We start from the raw sequence: 9,610 nt of genomic DNA, 5'->3' as shown, positions 1-9,610 counted from the left end.
CACGGCTACTGCCCCTTGTAGAAAAAGAAAGGACTCTATAATACCCATAAACATAAACTTATAATTGCAAAAAAACCAGCCACAAGCACCATATATAAGGATATATTACAAAATACAATGCAATTCATAGGCTCATTCTTCAATTTACATTCTGGACATCAAATCAAAATTATGAGGTATTGTTGTGAATTGTAAAACTTCTAGTGCTAGCCTCAGAACATCCTTCAGTATGTACCTACCACAAATTATAGTCAGATTAATAAAATACATATCCCTTTTTAGAAGCAAAAATACACAACCATCTAAAATAGAGAAACTTGGCGGCATGCGGCATAAAGAAGATATTGCTCATGCTCGCTTGAGACAAGGAATATAGCTAAAGAATTTTCCAAACCTTGAGAACGAACTACGATAAACAGCCAAAAAATCTAATATTCTACATATGCTGGACAAATGGATGTTACTACAAAAAGGGAAGGCATCAACAAGCATAAGTATCTCATTTTTAGCTACCAATATTAGCAAATATTCTTTTATGGGAAACTATTTAATGGTAGAAATTCTGAAAGACGCAAAGTCATCTGTTTCACATCATCATCTTGCTGGTGACCAAATAAACACTATTGTTTCATATGTAGTTCAACGCTGTATTTCAGAAAGTCTAACTGTGTCGGAAAAAAATTTGAAACCAACACTATAAAAAAAGCGTGCCTAAAACTGTCAAAAATTTGAACCTAGTCCAAGCACTTCCTAAAATACCTTGTTATGTTCTCTATGAGTGCACTTATTAATCTGTCAGTTGGTGTCATAAAGAGCATCGGCGAGACTCTTTTTACCATGCAGCAGCTAGTGTCATGTAAAAAGGGGTGGAATCATCAGGTGAAGATTTTGCATCCCTGAGTATAACTAATAAGGATATTGCACTACCTCCTGGTTGTCCTACCAGTAAAAAATCATATTAACATATGAACCACATAGTTGCTAGGAAAACAATAGTTTCTAGGTGGGTTTTTAGCACCAACCCTTAGAATATCACAATGTTACTCATGCTGATACATCAACTCTATTCAACAGTGTACCAAATATGTCTTGCTTCAGACAGAGATAATGAATTAACAATTCCATCCTGTGTTTTTCAAACCCGGCAATTCTTAATGTTGCATGACCTTGTGGAGCCAAGTAGATATCACAAAATTCTATGAAAGACTACCAGCCAAAATGGCAAAAGAAAAGAAAGTTTAGCAGAGCAAAGAGAATAGAAAATTCATTATTACTTGGAAGCGACACATGTTCATTAACTGGGGGAGGCATGGTGTCATCTATTTTCAATGGCCTGAAATCAATCCAACAAGCTTCATCTACCAACGAGATAACCCATTAGGCCTTTTAACACTCTGCATCATCATCCCATCTGATCTGTCAGGTTGATAGTCAGCGAACAATACTTCAGCTTTGCACATGATTTAAGGACAATCTAATGGGAGCAATCATAGAAAAGTAAATCAACAGTGAATTGTTGTTTTTGCTTTTTTGGAGACATCTCTTACGATTAAAATACCTATCCAGAAGAATCAATATAAGGCATTGTGAGCAGATAAACATTATTGTTTCATTATCTCCCAACAAGCTAGCTCAAAAGCATTAACCAACTTAGTGTGTGCCTAGCCTTACAGAATATCATAGCACAGACATTCATTGAAGAAGACAAATGATTATAAACTCTGAGCCAGTCACACTACCACAAAAACATGATAAACCTTGAAAAAAATACCAGCTCCAAGGTATGGAGGCAAAAGCATCAAAGGTATATGGGGAAGAACTCACCAGAGCAAAACCAATGGAACAATTAGTAATCCCACTTACATGCAGCACCAGCGAAACCAATGATAAATTTAGAACGGTGCTTCAGCAAGAAATTACTTCACCACAATGGCAACCAACCACAACTCCTTTAAAGATGACTATAATGAATTTAACAGAGTAGTAGTTTAGTTTCCACAAGTGAAACAATGAACAAGCTTATTGTATAAGTTTACTTAATTTGCTCACAGTAAGCTAAGTATTTATGTGCACAAAATAGGGAGGCACATTTTCTTCAGTCCTGATTACTGAATGGCAGGTACTAACTGAAGTAAACCAAGCATGTATGTGCTCTGAATATTCACAATTGCCAGTAAACAAAGTAACTAACTATATTTACCAAAATGTACAATGCCCAAGCTCAGCGAGGGAAACAAACACAAGGAATAGAGGTCGCACACCTGAAACCTACTGAAGTTTGCGTCGGTCTCCCTCTCAAGGGCCAATCTAGAAACAAAATCAGCAAGCTATGTGCCTCCATGGTAAGTTTTCCATCTATAATTGAGAAGCACCTACAAAGATGGAATAGACATCAGCCATAAATCACAAGTTCTAGGCAAAGAAAGAGAATTCCTATAAAGCAAGTATCAAAACATTGCTCCCTTCAAGATGCTGTCCCCTCTGCATCATAACATTTTTTCCCGACCTTTGAAGACACTGCATTGAACCCTCTTCAGCAAATAGAGCATAGATTCATGAAGAGCTCCAGAAGAGATTAAATGGGTACAAATGACCATTACACATGTCATGAGTTAAATAGGTTTGTTATGATGACAGGAGCAAAAGCAAGTATACTATAAGGAATTAATTACGATATGGGATTACAACTTTGAGAAAACACAATAATAGGGAGAAATAGTAAGGTACCCGAGCAAATCGGAAGATCGGCGACAGAATAATAAGGTACATAGATATTAGAGGCAAATTGTTATCCGAAAATATATACATGGTTCAGTCTTATTTCAGAAATTAAAATTTTGATTTTTATGTGACCCACATTATAGAATAAGTGCTAACCTTTTGACGAGTCCTATGCAATATCAGGAATCTAGATCCAACCAATGCACTCGACTTGCCCTGCAAATATATACATGGTTCAGAGTTATTTTAAGAAATTAGGATTTCAGCCAAATTTGCAACTCCAACACCAAAAAGAACTGACCATTCATTTTTTAGAAGTTTGGACAGAAACAAAGAACAATGCTTACCTGATAGAAACCAACAGAGTTGAAACATAGACTCTGATTGAGAAGCCAAATTGAGATGCCATTGAGCACTCCAAATCCCATGAAGGTCCTTCCATAGAAAGATTTGTGCTCAAAGGGCTTCATACATAATGCCACATGAAGTCAATAGAATGGAACAAAGAGATGCCAGGCTGTCAACATGGTTGCTGCACAATAAAGAATAAGGTTGAGTAAACTTTTAGGGTAAACCAATCTACTTTTGTTTTTCTAATATGTTTAGACTACTACTCTTTCCTTCTAAAAAATATCGTTTGATAACTGGTACAACACGATCTCACTCTAGCTCCTTCTGCTCGACATATTCATTTCAGTAAGTCACCTTAGCTGAGTGGTTGTATCATTCGAGTTAAGCTCACGGCTTGTTTATTTTGTTTTAACCATGGTGTGTTACAACCCACAATACCTATACATACTGAAAAACAAAATTTTCAGCTCGCACTAACCAATATAGTTTTTTTTCCTGAATTTACACTTGTGATACCACATACCAAAATGGATGTTGTAGTTACGTGGATATCCGTTGGAAGAGAAGAAGTGAAGACTCTGTTCTTGAACTTTGTTGCCTATGCATACATACACATATTCAGTTGACGAAACATGGTTTACTTTATACTTACACACATGATCCTAAATCTGAGAAACCAGAAATGGCCTAGTCAAGCTACAACCTTTGAACACATACCTTATTTTGCCAGATGGTGCGCAGTGTGATGGCCACGAACAACAAGACCTGGACCAAAATACCGAAGATGATTCCCATCCAAAGGCCCTGCCCATCTGTACAAGGAAGCAAGTGAAGGCAAGTTCAAAAGCAAGCATGAGAACACATGATAACTGAGCTAATATGTTCACTGACCGTTGTTTTTTCATAAGGGGATGACCCTGGCCTCTGCATAAGTGATGCACACATCAAGTATTGACTGATGCATACCATAACATTTTGTGGCTTCACATCCCCGTGACAGACTCCAGGAACAGTAATGAATGTACACGAGCCCCCTGAATATACACCACCAATGTAGAATTGACTTAGAATAGTTGCACAATGGAAGACACAAATTTCACATTTATTCATTGACAATTCACAAACCTGATAGGTGTAGAGCTTGATGTAGATAAGTGACATCCCCTGTTTGGCATTACTGTAGTTCTTAAGCCCGCGGTAGAGTGTCTCCGGGACATACTCCATGACAATGTTCAGAAACAGCTCACTTCACTTGTGGTTGAGAAGAAGCAGTGCTTGAGGGAGACAACATTGGAATGGTTAATCGAACGCATAAGCTGCAGCTCCCGACAGTACCTTCTTAGTGGCCACCGTCTCCCCAGTTTCCAAGCATTTAGCCTACACATGCAACCATTTCGCTAAACATCAGGCTGGTGATGGACAACACAAACAGAGAAACAAATATTGGCTAGAGCAATCACCTGAAAGATGGCACCAAACGAACCAGTGCCCAAAATGTGCTCTGCCATGTAGCTTTTGCGTTCCATCTGGTTTCATCCTTTCTAGGTCCGAATTTTGAGCAGGCAAATAAACTTGTCTCATGGAGCAACAACTGCCAAATCCACCTTCTTTTGGCACTCTGGTTTTCCATCACATGGCTTCTTTATCCAGTGATTTTCAGGAAGGTGGCAATCTCCCAACATACTTCTCATAACAACTAACAGGCAATGCCGTTCCTACCAGTGTGACCACCAGCAGAACCCATTCGGGCTTCCATGGCCTTATCCTCTATTATATATTTATATGAAGATTGGTTAGTGAAATAGGCAAAGTACTAAAGTAACTGATTTGTGTATCATAAGTACAAATTTCTGATTACTGCGAGTAGTCAGTAGTAGTAGCATCTGGGACACTAAGGCAATACTGGCCGTAAAACTCAGGCAAAGAGACATAAGGGAAACATAAGAGACAGACAACGCACATGTCACCGGCCTGAGCTCGACCGCATGCTGTCCTCATTTCCTCCAACTCGAGGGCGGCGTGCGGAAGCAGGGGAGGAGTCTCCGCTGGCGAGCAAGAGGGATAGGAAGAGGGCAAATCAGACGGAGCAAAAGGGGTGGAAGGAAGACCAACGAAGTCTACGACGGCGTCCTTCCCTGCCTCGTACCCTCCCCAGATCGGGCCCCGAAACAGCCGCCACCGTCTCTGTTGTCTCGTGCCCGAGCGGCACCTCATCGCAGCTCGACGCCGCCACCACCGCTCCTCTCGCGCCGCCGCCGATGTATCCGCCGCTCCCCCGCCTTGAGCCAGTCCGCCGCCATGGAGCCTTAGCGGGAGGAGGAGAAACACGAAGGGGAGGAGGCGGAGGGGGTGACACGGGGCTCGAGAGCGGAGGGATTAATTGGTGGCTGGAAGACACAAGGGGAGGCCCCAGATCGAGCGGAGCAGCGGCGATGGAGGGAGACGAGGCCGCCGGAGTTGGGGTTTTGTGGTTGGGGCGTGTGCCCCCGCCCTCTACCGCCCGTCGGCTCTGCAGGCCACGCCCCGCGCCACCCGCGCGAGCCCGCTGCTGCTTCTGGGCGCCACCCGCGCGCGCTGCTGCTCGCCCCGCCTGACAGCCCTGTGCACGGCTCGTTTGCGCACCGAACGCGTCGGCCGCGCCCTGTCCCGCGCCCTTTAGCGCTGCGCCCTGTCCCGCACCCTTTGGCGCTACCCCGCGCATGCCCGGCGCTGCTCGCTTCCGCTGCGCCCTTCCGCAGCCGCCGCGGCCCGACCGCGTCTGCTTCCCTTCACCGCCCGCCTACGCCTGCCGCTGCACGCCTAGCGTTGCTTGCTTCTGCTGCGCCCTTCCGCAGCCACCACGCCTGCCGCCGCCGCGGCCCGACCGCGTCTGCCTCCCTTCATCTCCCGCCTACGCCTGCCGCTGCCTCCCGCTTGGCCGCTGCGCGCCCACAGCCGCGGCGACTGCAGATGGAGGATGGGGAGGCGTCGTGGGAAGAAAGAGACGAGCGGCGATGGTGACAACGCGCTGGGCCTTCGAGAGGAGGAGGAAAGAAGTGGAGGGGAGGAGGAGGCGGCGCAGTGAGGAGGGAACGCGGAGGATTGTCCCGAGAGCGCTAGGTTTCCGGGAGAGGATTGGCCTGGCTCTTGTCGAGGATCTCGTTTTCGGGAGTGGATTGCTCTGCCTTGTTCACGCAGGCTCTAGGAAACCCTCCCTCTGCTCGATGGACCCATAGGGTCGCGACCCCACCCGTCATCCTCTTCTGAAGCAGTCATGAAGGTTAAAAAAAGTGGACGGCTGACCAGACGCCAACAGCCAAAAAATACACTGTTGCACTTCGAGCAACCCAATCCTGCGGCCGAACGCGTCGGGCGCGCGCAATGCCCCCGGATGGGCGGGTACTCTAGCAAGGTTTATATGTTCAATGCCATGTATTCATGTTGCTACAGAGTGATCCATGCTTCTTTTGAGTATGTACAGTAAGGATGATTTTGAGATATGGTTATGCTATATCCATTCATGTCCCTATTTGCATTTATGGAGTGCCCTAGCATGACTCAATCTTGCTCTACTTTTGCTATAAAATGTTCCTGGCAGATTGTTTACATGCTAATCAATTTTGCCAAGGTCATTGTAGTTGATCCATGCATGCTATGAACTTGTTCTTGCTTTGGTTAGCTTCATGATCATGTCTTCTTTCTGGTAGTATGCTTATCTTGTCATGCAATGCCTAGTGTTGAGTGCATCAAGCTCGCAAACATGCCTTCATAATTCTGTTTATGGCATGTCCAGTTTTCTGCAAAGTCTAAATCTGTTAACGAAACTTGCTATGTTTACATGGGTGCTATCATATCTTCTGATCCTTTTTGGCTTATGGTCAGTAAGGGACTTTTTTATATGCTTTGAGTAGATTCATGCCATGCCTTGTATTACTATGTTATGTTCCTGTAGCATGTTGTTATCTTTCTCTAAACATTGCTTCCTGATGTTAATTCCTGACATGTTAGTATTTTCACTAAGTGTGTCATGCTGATATCTTTTACCCTTTTGCCATGCTTGTTTGAACATGCTCTTGTGTGATTTAGCCGTAGCTCAGTGTTTATATTTTGTTAAGCATCTTGAGTAGATCACTGCCATGTGCTTTTTTGCTATGTTGGAGTGCAGTAGCTTAGTTTCTTGTTGCATTCTAGATGGCATTGTGCTGTTAATCGCAGAATTGTGCCATTCTTGTTTTGCTTACCATTTCCAAACCGTGCATCCGATTCCGGTGATTTTTATATCAATTTTGACCGAAATCAACTCATCTTTCCATAGGCGCACTTGGGTTGCCAAGTTGATGCCTGGTTCAATATTTTCCTTCCGGAGCATGCATATGCATTGCATATCACATCCCGCATATCATGCCATGTTTTGCATCATGTTGCTTGCGCATTGCACCGTGGTTGATTGTGGTTCCCTTTGCTTGTGTTCTTGCCTTAGGTAGAGCCGGGAGACGAGTACGTGATTGAGGACCCGTTGAGTACGTTTACGAGGATCAAGCTTTCGTCAACTCGGAGAACTTTGCAGGCAAGATGACCATACCCTCGAAATCACTTCTATCTTTGCTTGCTAGTTGCTCGCTCTTTTGCTATGTTGCGATACCTACCACTTGCTATATCATGCCTCCCATATTGCCATGTCAAACCTCTAACCCACCTTGTCCTAGAAAATCGTTGTTTGGCTATGTTACCGCTTTGCTCAGCCCCTCTTATAGCGTTGTTAGTTGCAGGTGAAGATGGAGTTTGTTCCATGTTGGGACATGGATATTTGTTGGGATATCACAATATCTCTTATTTTAATTAATGCATCTATATACTTGGTAAAGGGTGGAAGGCTCGACCTTATGCCTGGTGTTTTGTTCCACTCTTGCCGCCCTAGTTTCCGTCATACCGGTGTTATGTTTCTTGGTTTTGCGTTCCTTACGCGGTTGGGTTATAATGGGAACCCCTTGACAGTTTGCTTTGAATAAAAATCCTCCAGCAAGGCCCAACCTTGGTTTTACATTTGCACTAACAACCTACAACCTTCCCTTGGGTTCTACAGTCTCAAGGGTCATCTTTATTTTTAACCCTCCCGGGCCAGTGCTTCTCTAAGTGTTGGTCTGACCTGAGCAATGTCTAGCGCCCCCTGGGAAACCAAGGTCTATGCCAACCTGACGTCTTGCTCATCCGGTGTGCCCTTAGAACGAGATATGTGCAGCTCCTATCGGGATTTGTCGGCACATTCGGGTGGCTTTGCTAGTCTTGTTTTACCATTGTCGAAATGTCTTGTAACCGGGATTCCGAGTCTGATCGGGTCTTCCTGGGAGAAGGAATATCCTTCGTTGACCGTGAGAGCTTGTGATGGGCTAAGTTGGGACACCCCTGCAGGGTTTTGAACTTTCGAAAGCCGTGCCTGCGGTTATGGGCAGATGGGAATTTGTTAATGTCCGGTTGTAGAAAACTTGACACTTAACTTAATTAAAATGCATCAACCGCGTGCGTAGCCGTGATGGTCTCTTTCCGGCGGAGTCCGGGAAGTGAACACGGTTCTTGTGTTATGCTTGAACATAAATACTTTCAGGATCACTTCTTGATCACTTCTAGTTCACGACCGTGATTTGCTTCTCTTCTCGCTCTCATTTGTGTAAGTTAGCCACCATATATGCTAGTGCTTGCTGCAGCTCCACCTCACTACCTTTTCCTACCCATAAGCTTAAATAGTCTTGATCGCGAGGGTGTGAGATTGCTGAGTCCCTGTGACTCACAGATTACTTCCAAAACCAGTTGCAGGTGCCGATGATACCATTGCAGGTGACGCAACCGAGTTCAAGGAGGAGCTCGATGAAGATCGTGTTCGTTGTGTTGTTTCGTTTCAGTTGATCAGTAGTGGAGCCCAGTTGGGGTGATCGGGGATCTATTGCATTAGGGGTTGTCTTTCTTTATTTGGTTCCGTAGTAGGACCTTGATTGTATTCTGGATGATGTAATGCTATATTTATGTATTGTGTGAAGTGGCAATTGTAAGTCAACTCTTTATCCCTTTCTTATTCAGTACATGGGATGTGTAAAGATTACCCCTCTTGCGACATGCCTAATATGCGGTTATGCCTCTAAGTTGTGCTCCGACACGTGGGAGATATAGCCACATCGTGGGTGTTACATCATGCTTTCATCATAATAAATTTGCTCATCAAAACTTGGGGAACTAAACATTCATCTTCATCAAACATAGCATCCCCAAGCTTGTGGCCTTGCATATCATTAGCATCATGGGTATTCAAAGAATTCATACTAACAATATTGCAGTCATGCTCATTATACAAAAACTAGTGCCAAACATTCTAATGCATTCTTCTTCTAACACTTTGGCACAATTATCAGAATCCTTATTTTCATGAAAGACATTAAAAAGATGAAGCACATGAGGCAACCTTAATTCCATTTTTTTGTAGTTTTCTTTTATAGACTAAACTAGTGATAAAACAAGACACAAAAAGATTCGATTGCAAGATCTAAAGATATACCTTCAAGCGCTAACC

The 9,610-nt window shown here is 43.8% G+C and overlaps 2 long non-coding RNA genes across 4 annotated transcripts; both read right to left on the bottom strand.

Annotated features, from left to right (window-relative positions):
• Positions 1 to 200: 200 nt before the first annotated feature.
• LOC119368882 lies at positions 201 to 3,672 on the bottom strand. 2 transcript variants are annotated; one of them, XR_005176768.1, is made up of 7 exons: positions 3,596 to 3,672; positions 3,069 to 3,253; positions 2,878 to 2,937; positions 2,262 to 2,372; positions 1,825 to 1,961; positions 1,275 to 1,416; positions 201 to 235 (listed from the first exon to the last, which is right to left on the bottom strand). It is a non-coding gene; the product is annotated as an uncharacterized LOC119368882 (long non-coding RNA). The 2 variants fall into 2 exon arrangements; XR_005176767.1 differs by lacking the exon at positions 201 to 235 and having other exon boundaries at positions 1,077 to 1,416.
• Positions 3,673 to 3,990: 318 nt separating this feature from the next.
• Positions 3,991 to 5,531, bottom strand: LOC119277177. Of its 2 annotated transcripts, XR_005136995.1 has the most exons (4): positions 5,033 to 5,531; positions 4,533 to 4,839; positions 4,198 to 4,449; positions 3,991 to 4,106 (listed from the first exon to the last, which is right to left on the bottom strand). It is a non-coding gene; the product is annotated as an uncharacterized LOC119277177 (long non-coding RNA). The 2 variants fall into 2 exon arrangements; XR_005136985.1 differs by lacking the exon at positions 5,033 to 5,531 and having other exon boundaries at positions 4,533 to 4,855.
• Between the last annotated feature and the right edge of the window lie 4,079 nt (positions 5,532 to 9,610).

Source organism: Triticum dicoccoides, chromosome 1A (genome assembly GCF_002162155.2).
Source record: "Triticum dicoccoides isolate Atlit2015 ecotype Zavitan chromosome 1A, WEW_v2.0, whole genome shotgun sequence".
NCBI lineage: Eukaryota > Viridiplantae > Streptophyta > Magnoliopsida > Poales > Poaceae > Triticum > Triticum dicoccoides.
The sequence above is the reverse complement of the archived record's forward strand: the minus strand, read 5'-3'. Positions and strand labels throughout refer to the sequence as shown.